Raw genomic sequence first — 11,852 nt, 5'->3', positions numbered from 1 at the left:
TGACTCTTGGACGGATAGGCCAAGTGGCTGCTCCCGCTGACTTGCCCCTTTGGAAGTAGGAGCTCCTACTTCCATGGGCATTATTCCTCCCCGGGACCTACTGCCAAGTGTGGCCGGGGAACAGTGACTCTTGGCCGGATAGGCCAAGTGGCTGCTCCCGCTGACTTGCCCCTTTGGAAGTAGGAGCTCTTACTTCCATGGGCATTATTCCTCCCCGGGACCTACTGCCAAGTGTGGCCGGGGGACAGTGACATGTGGCCGGATAGGCCAAGTGGCTTCTCCCGCTGACTTGCCCCTTTGGAAGTAGGAGCTCTTACTTCCATGGGCATTATTCCTCCCCGGGACCTACTGCCAAGTGTTGCCGGGGGACAGTGACATGTGGCCGGATAGCCCAAGTGGCTTCTCCCGCTGACTTGCCCCTTTGGAAGTAGGAGCTCCTACTTCCATGGGCATTATTCCTCCCCGGGACCTCCTGCCAAGTGTGGCCGGGGAACAGTGACTCTTGGCCGGATAGGCCAAGTGGCTCTCCCGCTGACTTGCCCCTTTGGAAGTAGGAGCTCCTACTTCCATGGGCATTATTCCTCCCCGGGACCTACTGCCAAGTGTGGCCGGGAACAGTGACTCTTGGCCGGATAGGCCAAGTTGCTTCTCCCGCTTACTTTCCCCTTTGGAAGTAGGAGCTCCTACTTCCATGGGCATTATTCCTCCCCGGGACCTACTGCCAAGTGTGGCCGGGGAACAGTGACTCTTGGCCGGATAGGCCAAGTGGCTTCTCCCGCTTACTTTCCCCTTTGGAAGTAGGAGCTCCTACTTCCATGGGCATTATTCCTCCCCGGGACCTACTGCCAAGTGTGGCCGGGGAACAGTGACTCTTGGCCGGATAGGCCAAGTGGCTTCTCCCGCTGACTTGACCCTTTGGAAGTAGGAGCTCCTACTTCCATGGGCATTATTCCTCCCCGGGACCTCCTGCCAAGTGTGGCCGGGGAACAGTGACTCTTGGCCGGATAGGCCAAGTTGCTTCTCCCGCTGACTTGCCCCTTTGGAAGTAGGAGCTCCTACTTCCATGGGCACTATACCTCTCGGGGACTTAGAGCCAAGTGTCTTCACCCTTTGGAGGTAGTAGCTCCTACTTCCATGGGCATTATCCTCCCCGGGACCTCCTGCCAAGTGTGGCCGGGGAACAGTGACTCTTGTTCGGATAGGCCAAGTGGCTTCTCCCGCTGACTTGCCCCTTTGGAAGTAGGAGCTCCTACTTCCATGGGCATTATTCCTCCCCGGGACCTACTGCCAAGTGTGGCCGGGGAACAGTGACTCTTGGCCGGATAGGCCAAGTGGCTTCTCCCGCTGACTTGACCTTTGGAAGTAGGAGCTCCTACTTCCATGGGCATTAATCCTCCCGGGACCTACTGCCAAGTGTGGCCGGGGAACAGTGACTCTTGCCTGGGTAGGCCAAGTGGCTTCTCCCGCTGACTTGCCCCTTTGGAAGTAGGAGCTCCTACTTCCATGGGCATTATTCCTCCCCGGGACCTACTGCCAAGAGTGGCCGGGGGACAGTGACATGTGGCCGGATAGGCCAAGTGGCTTCTCCGCTGACTTGCCCCTTTGGAAGTAGGAGCTCCTACTTCCATGGGCATTATTCCTCCCCGGGACCTACTGCCAAGTGTGGCCGGGGAACAGTGACTCTTGGCCGTATATGCCAAGTGGCTTCTCCCGCTGACTTGCCCCTTTGGAAGTAGGAGCTCCTACTTCCATGGGCATTATTCCTCTCCGGGACCTACTGCCAAGTGTGGCCGGGGAACAGTGACTCTTGGCCGGATAGGCCAAGTGGCTTCTCCCGCTGACTTGACCCTTTGGAAGTAGGAGCTCTTACTTCCATGGGCACTATACCTCTCGTGGACTTAGAGCCAAGTGTCTTCACTCTTTGGAGGTAGTAGCTCCTACTTCCATGGGCATTATTCCTCCCCGGGACCTACTGCCAAGTGTGGCCGGGGGACAGTGACATGTGGCCGGATAGGCCAAGTGGCTTCTCCCGCTGACTTGCCCCTTTGGAAGTAGGAGCTCTTACTTCCATGGGCATTATTCCTCCCGGGACCTACAGCCAAGTGTGGCCGGGGAACAGTGACTCTTGGACGGATAGGCCAAGTGGCTGCTCCCGCTGACTTGCCCCTTTGGAAGTAGGAGCTCCTACTTCCATGGGCATTATTCCTCCCGGGACCTACTGCCAAGTGTGGCCGGGGAACAGTGACTCTTGGCCGGATAGGCCAAGTGGCTGCTCCCGCTGACTTGCCCCTTTGGAAGTAGGAGCTCCTACTTCCATGGGCATTATTCCTCCCCGGGACTTGCCGCCAAGTCTGGCCGGGGGGACAGTGACACTTGGCCGGGTAGGCGAAGTGGCTTCTCCCGCTGACTTGCCCCTTTGGAAGTAGGAGCTCTTACTTCCATGGGCATTATACCTCTCGAAGACTTAGAGCCAAGTGAGCTCCTACTTCCATGGGCATTATTCCTCCCCGGGACTTGCCGCCAAGTCTGGCCGGGGGACAGTGACACTTGGCCGGGTAGGCGAAGTGGCTTCTCCCGCTGACTTGCCCCTTCGGAAGTAGGAGCTCCTACTTCCATGGGCATTATTCCTCCCCGGGACTTGCCGCCAAGTCTGGCCGGGGGACAGTGACACTTGGCCTGGGTAGGCGAAGTGGCTTCTCCCGCTGACTTGCCCCTTTGGAAGTAGGAGCTCTTACTTCCATGGGCATTATACCTCTCGAAGACTTAGAGCCAAGTGAGCTCCTACTTCCATGGGCATTATTCCTCCCCGGGACCTACTGCCAAGTGTGGCCGGGGAACAGTGACTCTTGGCCGGATAGGCCAAGTGGCTTCTCCCGCTGACTTGCCCCTATGGAAGTAGGAGCTCTTACTTCCATGGGCATTATTCCTCCCCGGGACCTACTGCCAAGTGTGGCCGGGGAACAGTGACTCTTGGCCGGATAGGCCAAGTGGCTTCTCCCGCTGACTTGCCCCTTTGGAAGTAGGAGCTCTTACTTCCATGGTCATTATTCCTCCCCGGGACCTACTGCCAAGTGTGGCCGGGGAACAGTGACTCTTGGCCGGATAGGCCAAGTGGCTTCTCCCGCTGACTTGCCCCTTTGGAAGTAGGAGCTCCTACTTCCATGGGCATTATTCCTCCCCGGGACCTACTGCCAAGTGTGGCCGGGGAACAGTGACTCTTGCCTGGGTAGGCCAAGTGGCTTCTCCCGCTGACTTGCCCCTTTGGAAGTAGGAGCTCCTACTTCCATGGGCATTATTCCTCCCCGGGACCTACTGCCAAGTGTGGCCGGGGAACAGTGACTCTTGGCCGGATAGAACTAGTGGCTTCTTCCGCTGACTTGCCCCTTTGGAAGTAGGAGCTCCTACTTCCATGGGCATTATTCCTCCCCGGGACCTACAGCCAAGCTTGGCCGGGGGACAGTGACATGTGGCCGGATAGGCCAAGTGGCTTCTCCCGCTGACTTGCCCCTATGGAAGTAGGAGCTCTTACTTCCATGGCAGTATACCTCTCGAGGACTTAGAGCCAAGTGTCTTCACCCTTTGGAGGTAGTAGCTCCTACTTCCATGGGCATTATTCCTCCCCGGGACCTACTGCCAAGTGTGGCCGGGGGACAGTGACATGTGGCCGGATAGGCCAAGTGGCTTCTCCCGCTGACTTGCCCCTTTGGAAGTAGGAGCTCTTACTTCCATGGGCATTATTCCTCCCCGGGACCTACAGCCAAGTGTGGCCGGGGAACAGTGACTCTGGACGGATAGGCCAAGTGGCTGCTCCCGCTGACTTGCCCCTTTGGAAGTAGGAGCTCCTACTTCCATGGGCATTATTCCTCCCCGGGACCTACTGCCAAGTGTGGCCGGGGAACAGTGACTCTTGGCCGGATAGGCCAAGTGGCTGCTCCCGCTGACTTGCCCCTTTGGAAGTAGGAGCTCTTACTTCCATGGGCATTATTCCTCCCCGGGACCTACTGCCAAGTGTGGCCGGGGACAGTGACATGTGGCCGGATAGGCCAAGTGGCTTCTCCCGCTGACTTGCCCCTTTGGAAGTAGGAGCTCTTACTTCCATGGGCATTATTCCTCCCCGGGACCTACTGCCAAGTGTTGCCGGGGGACAGTGACATGTGGCCGGATAGCCCAAGTGGCTTCTCCCGCTGACTTGCCCCTTTGGAAGTAGGAGCTCCTACTTCCATGGGCATTATTCCTCCCCGGGACCTCCTGCCAAGTGTGGCCGGGGGAACAGTGACTCTTGGCCGGATAGGCCAAGTGGCTTCTCCCGCTGACTTGCCCCTTTGGAAGTAGGAGCTCCTACTTCCATGGGCATTATTCCTCCCCGGGACCTACTGCCAAGTGTGGCCGGGGAACAGTGACTCTTGGCCGGATAGGCCAAGTTGCTTCTCCCGCTTACTTTCCCCTTTGGAAGTAGGAGCTCCTACTTCCATGGGCATTATTCCTCCCCGGGACCTACTGCCAAGTGTGGCCGGGGAACAGTGACTCTTGGCCGGATAGGCCAAGTGGCTTCTCCCGCTGACTTGACCCTTTGGAAGTAGGAGCTCCTACTTCCATGGGCATTATTCCTCCCCGGGACCTCCTGCCAAGTGTGGCCGGGGAACAGTGACTCTTGGCCGGATAGGCCAAGTTGCTTCTCCGCTGACTTGCCCCTTTGGAAGTAGGAGCTCCTACTTCCATGGGCACTATACCTCTCGGGGACTTAGAGCCAAGTGTCTTCACCCTTTGGAGGTAGTAGCTCCTACTTCCATGGGCATTATTCCTCCCCGGGACCTCCTGCCAAGTGTGGCCGGGGAACAGTGACTCTTGTTCGGATAGGCCAAGTCACTTCTCCCGCTGACTTGCCCCTTTGGAAGTAGGAGCTCCTACTTCCATGGGCATTATTCCTCCCCGGGACCTACTGCCAAGTGTGACCGGGGAACAGTGACTCTTGGCCGGATAGGCCAAGTGGCTTCTCCCGCTGACTTGACCCTTTGGAAGTAGGAGCTCCTACTTCCATGGGCATTATTCCTCCCCGGGACCTACTGCCAAGTGTGGCCGGGGAACAGTGACTCTTGCCTGGGTAGGCCAAGTGGCTTCTCCCGCTGACTTGCCCCTTTGGAAGTAGGAGCTCCTACTTCCATGGGCATTATTCCTCCCCGGGACCTACTGCCAAGAGTGCCGGGGACAGTGACATGTGGCCGGATAGGCCAAGTGGCTTCTCCCGCTGACTTGCCCCTTTGGAAGTAGGAGCTCCTACTTCCATGGGCATTATTCCTCCCCGGGACCTACTGCCAAGAGTGGCCGGGGGACAGTGACATGTGGCCGGATAGGCCAAGTGGCTTCTCCCGCTGACTTGCCCCTTTGGAAGTAGGAGCTCCTACTTCCATGGGCATTATTCCTCCCCGGGACCTACTGCCAAGTGTGGCCGGGGAACAGTGACTCTTGGCCGGATAGGCCAAGTGGCTTCTCCCGCTGACTTGCCCCTTTGGAAGTAGGAGCTCTTACTTCCATGGGCACTATACCTCTCGGGGACTTACAGCCAAGTGTCTTCACTCTTTGGAGGTAGTAGCTCCTACTTCCATGGGCATTATTCCTCCCCGGGACCTACTGCCAAGTGTGGCCGGGGGACAGTGACATGTGGCCGGATAGGCCAAGTGGCTTCTCCCGCTGACTTGCCCCTTTGGAAGTAGGAGCTCTTACTTCCATGGGCATTATTCCTCCCCGGGACCTACAGCCAAGTGTGGCCGGGGAACAGTGACTCTTGGACGGATAGGCCAAGTGGCTGCTCCCGCTGACTTGCCCCTTTGGAAGTAGGAGCTCCTACTTCCATGGGCATTATTCCTCCCCGGACCTACTACCAAGTGTGGCCGGGGAACAGTGACTCTTGGCCGGATAGGCCAAGTGGCTGCTCCCGCTGACTTGCCCCTTTGGAAGTAGGAGCTCTTACTTCCATGGGCATTATTCCTCCCCGGGACCTACTGCCAAGTGTGGCCGGGGGACAGTGACATGTGGCCGGTTAGGCCAAGTGGCTTCTCCCGCTGACTTGCCCCTTTGGAAGTAGGAGCTCTTACTTCCATGGGCATTATTCCTCCCCGGGACCTACTGCCAAGTGTGGCCGGGGGACAGTGACATGTGGCCGGATAGCCCAAGTGGCTTCTCCCGCTGACTTGCCCCTTTGGAAGTAGGAGCTCCTACTTCCATGGGCATTATTCCTCCCCGGGACCTACTGCCAAGTGTGGCCGGGGAACAGTGACTCTTGGCCGGATAGGCCAAGTGGCTTCTCCCGCTGACTTGCCCCTTTGGAAGTAGGAGCTCTTACTCCCATGGGCAGTATACCTCTCGGGGACTTAGAGCCAAGTGTCTTCACCCTTTGGAGGTAGTAGCTCCTACTTCCATGGGCATTATTCCTCCCCGGGACCTACTGCCAAGTGTTGCCGGGGAACAGTGACTCTTGGCCGGATAGAACTAGTGGCTTCTCCCGCTGACTTGCCCCTTTGGAAGTAGGAGCTCCTACTTCCATGGGCATTATTCCTCCCCGGGACCTACTGCCAAGTGTGGCCGGGGAACAGTGACTCTTGGCCGGATAGGCCAAGTGGCTTCTCCCGCTGACTTGCCCCTTTGGAAGTAGGAGCTCCTACTTCCATGGGCATTATTCCTCCCCGGGACCTACTGCCAAGTGTGGCCGGGGAACAGTGACTCTTGGCCGGATAGAACTAGTGGCTTCTTCCGCTGACTTGCCCCTTTGGAAGTAGGAGCTCCTACTTCCATGGGCATTATTCCTCCCCGGGACCTACAGCCAAGCTTGGCCGGGGGACAGTGACATGTGGCCGGATAGGCCAAGTGGCTTCTCCCGCTGACTTGCCCCTTTGGAAGTAGGAGCTCTTACTTCCATGGGCATTATTCCTCCCCGGGACCTACTGCCAAGTGTGGCCGGGGAACAGTGACTCTTGGCCGGATAGGCCAAGTGGCTTCTCCCGCTGACTTGCCCCTTTGGAGGTAGGAGCTCCTACTTCCATGGGCATTATTCCTCCCCGGGACCTACTGCCAAGTGTGGCCGGGGAACAGTGACTCTTGGCCGGGTAGGCCAAGTGGCTTCTCCCGCTGACTTGCCCCTTTGGGAAGTAGGAGCTCCTACTTCCATGGGCATTATTCCTCCCCGGGACCTACTGCCAAGTGTGGCCGGGGAACAGTGACTCTTGGCCGGATAGGCCAAGTGGCTTCTCCCGCTGACTTGCCCCTTTGGAAGTAGGAGCTCCTACTTCCATGGGCATTATTCCTCCCCGGGACCTACTGCCAAGTGTGGCCGGGGAACAGTGACTCTTGGCCGGATAGAACTAGTGGCTTCTTCCGCTGACTTGCCCCTTTGGAAGTAGGAGCTCCTACTTCCATGGGCATTATTCCTCCCCGGGACCTACAGCCAAGCTTGGCCGGGGGACAGTGACATGTGGCCGGATAGGCCAAGTGGCTTCTCCCGCTGACCTGCCCCTTTGGAAGTAGGAGCTCTTACTTCCATGGGCATTATTCCTCCCCGGGACCTACTGCCAAGTGTGGCCGGGGAACAGTGACTCTTGGCCGGATAGGCCAAGTGGCTTCTCCCGCTGACTTGCCCCTTTGGAAGTAGGAGCTCCTACTTCCATGGGCATTATTCCTCCCCGGGACCTACAGCCAAGCTTGGCCGGGGGACAGTGACATGTGGCCGGATAGGCCAAGTGGCTTCTCCCGCTGACCTGCCCCTTTGGAAGTAGGAGCTCTTACTTCCATGGGCATTATTCCTCCCCGGGACCTACTGCCAAGTGTGGCCGGGGAACAGTGACTCTTGGCCGGGTAGGCCAAGTGGCTTCTCCCGCTGACTTGCCCCTTTGGAGGTAGGAGCTCCTACTTCCATGGGCATTATTCCTCCCCGGGACCTACTGCCAAGAGTGGCCGGGGAACAGTGACTCTTGGCCGGATAGGCCAAGTGGCTTCTCCCGCTGACTTGCCCCTTTGGAGGTAGTAGCTCCTACTTCCATGGGCATTATTCCTCCCCGGGACCTACTGCCAAGTGTGGCCGGGGAACAGTGACTCTTGGCCGTGTAGGCCAAGTGGCTTCTCCCGCTGACTTGCCCCTTTGGAAGTAGGAGCTCCTACTTCCATGGGCACTATTCCTCTCCGGGACCTACTGCCAAGTGTGGCCGGGGAACAGTGACTCTTGGCCGGATAGGCAAGTGGCTTCTCCCGCTGACTTGCCCCTTTGGAAGTAGGAGCTCTTACTCCCATGGGCAGTATACCTCTCGGGGACTTAGAGCCAAGTGTCTTCACCCTTTGGAGGTGGTAGCTCCTACTTCCATGGGCATTATTCCTCCCCGGGACCTACTGCCAAGTGTGGCCGGGGAACAGTGACTCTTGGCCGGATAGACTAGTGGCTTCTCCCGCTGACTTGCCCCTTTGGAAGTAGGAGCTCCTACTTCCATGGGCATTATTCCTCCCCGGGACCTATTGCCAAGTGTGGCCGGGGAACAGTGACTCTTGGCCGGATAGGCCAAGTGGCTTCTCCCGCTGACTTGCCCCTTTGGAAGTAGGAGCTCCTACTTCCATGGGCATTATTCCTCCCCGGGACCTACTGCCAAGTGTGGCCGGGGAACAGTGACTCTTGGCCGGGTAGGCCAAGCGGCTTCTCCCGCTGACTTGCCCCTTTGGAAGTAGGAGCTCCTACTTCCATGGGCATTATTCCTCCCCGGGACCTACTGCCAAGTGTGGCCGGGGAACAGTGACTCTTGGCCGGGTAGGCCAAGTGGCTTCTCCCGCTGACTTGCCCCTTTGGAAGTAGGAGCTCTTACTCCCATGGGCAGTATACCTCTCGGGGACTTAGAGCCAAGTGTCTTCACCCTTTGGAGGTAGTAGCTCCTACTTCCATGGGCATTATTCCTCCCCGGGACCTACTGCCAAGTGTAGCCGGGGAACAGTGACTCTTGGCCGGATAGAACTAGTGGCTTCTCCCGCTGACTTGCCCCTTTGGAAGTAGGAGCTCCTACTTCCATGGGCATTATTCCTCCCCGGGACCTATTGCCAAGTGTGGCCGGGGAACAGTGACTCTTGGCCGGATAGGCCAAGTGGCTTCTCCCGCTGACTTGCCCCTTTGGAAGTAGGAGCTCCTACTTCCATGGGCATTATTCCTCCCCGGGACCTACTGCCAAGTAAGGCCGGGGAACAGTGACTCTTGGCCGGATAGAACTAGTGGCTTCTTCCGCTGACTTGCCCCTTTGGAAGTAGGAGCTCCTACTTCCATGGGCATTATTCCTCCCCGGGACCTACAGCCAAGTGTGGCCGGGGGACAGTGACATGTGGCCGGATAGGCCAAGTGGCTTCTCCCGCTGACTTGCCCCTTTGGAAGTAGGAGCTCCTACTTCCATGGGCATTATTCCTCCCCGGGACCTACTGCCAAGTGTGGCCGGGGAACAGTGACTCTTGGCCGGGTAGGCCAAGTGGCTTCTCCCGCTGACTTTCCCCTTTGGAAGTAGGAGCTCCTACTTCCATGGGCATTATTCCTCCCCGGGACCTACTGCCAAGTGTGGCCGGGGAACAGTGACTCTTGGCCGGGTAGGCCAAGTGGCTTCTCCCGCTGACTTGCCCCTTTGGAAGTAGGAGCTCTTACTCCCATGGGCAGTATACCTCTCGGGGACTTAGAGCCAAGTGTCTTCACCCTTTTTAGGTAGTAGCTCCTACTTCCATGGGCATTATTCCTCCCCGGGACCTACTGCCAAGTGTAGCCGGGGAACAGTGACTCTTGGCCGGATAGAACTAGTGGCTTCTCCCGCTGACTTGCCCCTTTGGAAGTAGGAGCTCCTACTTCCATGGGCATTATTCCTCCCCGGGACCTACTGCCAAGAGTGGCCGGGGAACAGTGACTCTTGGCCGGATAGGCCAAGTGGCTTCTCCCGCTGACTTGCCCCTTTGGAAGAAGGAGCTCCTACTTCCATGGGCATTATTCCTCCCCGGGACCTACTGCCAAGTAAGGCCGGGGAACAGTGACTCTTGGCCGGATAGAACTAGTGGCTTCTTCCGCTGACTTGCCCCTTTGGAAGTAGGAGCTCCTACTTCCATGGGCATTATTCCTCCCGGGACCTACAGCCAAGCTTGGCCGGGGGACAGTGACATGTGGCCGGATAGGCCAAGTGGCTTCTCCCGCTGACTTGCCCCTTTGGAGGTAGGAGCTCTTACTTCCATGGGCATTATTCCTCTCCGGGACCTACAGCCAAGTGTGGCCGGGGAACAGTGAAACTTGGCCGGATAGGCCAAGTGGCTGCTCCCGCTGACTTGCCCCTTTGGAAGTAGGAGCTCCTACTTCCATGGGCATTATTCCTCCCGGGACCTATAGCCAAGTGTGGCCGGGGGACAGTGACATGTGGCCGGATAGGCCGAGCGGCTTCTCCCGCTGACGTCATCGCTTTGGAAGTAGGAGCTCCTACTTCCATGGGCTTGTTCCTCCCCGGGACTTGCCGCCAAGTCTGGCCGGGGGACAGTGACATGTGGCCGGATAGGCCAACTGGCTGCTCCCGCTGAGCCCCTACTTCCATGGGCTTGTTCGTCCCCCGGGACTTGCCGCCAAGTCTGGCCGGGGAACAGTGACATGCCGCCGGATTCGGCCGAGCGGCTGCTCCCGCTGACGTCATCGCTTTGGAAGTAGGAGCTCCTACTTCCATGGGCTTGTTCCTCCCCGGGACTTGCCGCCAAGTCTGGCCGGGGGACAGTGACATGTGGCCGGATAGGCCAACTGGCTGCTCCCGCTGAGCCCCTACTTCCATGGGCTTGTTCGTCCCCCGGGACTTGCCGCCAAGTCTGGCCGGGGAACAGTGACATGCCGCCGGATACGGCCGAGCGGCTGCTCCCGCTGACGTCATCGCTTTGGAAGTAGGAGCTCCTACTTCCATGGGCTTGTTCCTCCCCGGGACTTGCCGCCAAGTCTGGCCGGGGGACAGTGACATGTGGCCGGATAGGCCAACTGGCTGCTCCCGCTGAGCCCCTACTTCCATGGGCTTGTTCGTCCCCGGGACTTGCCGCCAAGTCTGGCCGGGGAACAGTGACATGCCGCCGGATACGGCCGAGCGGCTGCTCCCGCTGACGTCATCGCTTTGGAAGTCGGAGCTCCTACTTCCATGGGCTTGTTCCTCCCCGGGACTTGCCGCCAAGTCTGGCCGGGGGACAGTGACATGTGGCCGGATAGGCCAACTGGCTGCTCCCGCTGAGCCCCTACTTCCATGGGCTTGTTCGTCCCCGGGACTTGCCGCCAAGTCTGGCCGGGGAACAGTGACATGCCGCCGGATACGGCCGAGCGGCTGCTCCCGCTGACGTCATCGCTTTGGAAGTCGGAGCTCCTACTTCCATGGGCTTGTTCCTCCCCGGGACTTGCCGCCAAGTCTGGCCGGGGGACAGTGACATGTGGCCGGATAGGCCAACTGGCTGCTCCCGCTGAGCCCCTACTTCCATGGGCTTGTTCGTCCCCGGGACTTGCCGCCAAGTCTGGCCGGGGAACAGTGACATGCCGCCGGATACGGCCGAGCGGCTGCTCCCGCTGACGTCATCGCTTTGGAAGTCGGAGCTCCTACTTCCATGGGCTTGTTCCTCCCCGGGACTTGCCGCCAAGTCTGGCCGGGGGACAGTGACATGTGGCCGGATAGGCCAACTGGCTGCTCCCGCTGAGCCCCTACTTCCATGGGCTTGTTCGTCCCCGGGACTTGCCGCCAAGTCTGGCCGGGGAACAGTGACATGCCGCCGGATACGGCCGAGCGGCTGCTCCCGCTGACGTCATCACTTTGGAAGTCGGAGCTCCTACTTCCATGGGCTTGTTCCTCCCC

The sequence above is a fragment of the Engystomops pustulosus genome, unplaced genomic scaffold, assembly GCF_040894005.1.
Source record: "Engystomops pustulosus unplaced genomic scaffold, aEngPut4.maternal MAT_SCAFFOLD_606, whole genome shotgun sequence".
Lineage (NCBI taxonomy): Eukaryota > Metazoa > Chordata > Amphibia > Anura > Leptodactylidae > Engystomops > Engystomops pustulosus.
The sequence above is the reverse complement of the archived record's forward strand: the minus strand, read 5'-3'. Positions refer to the sequence as shown.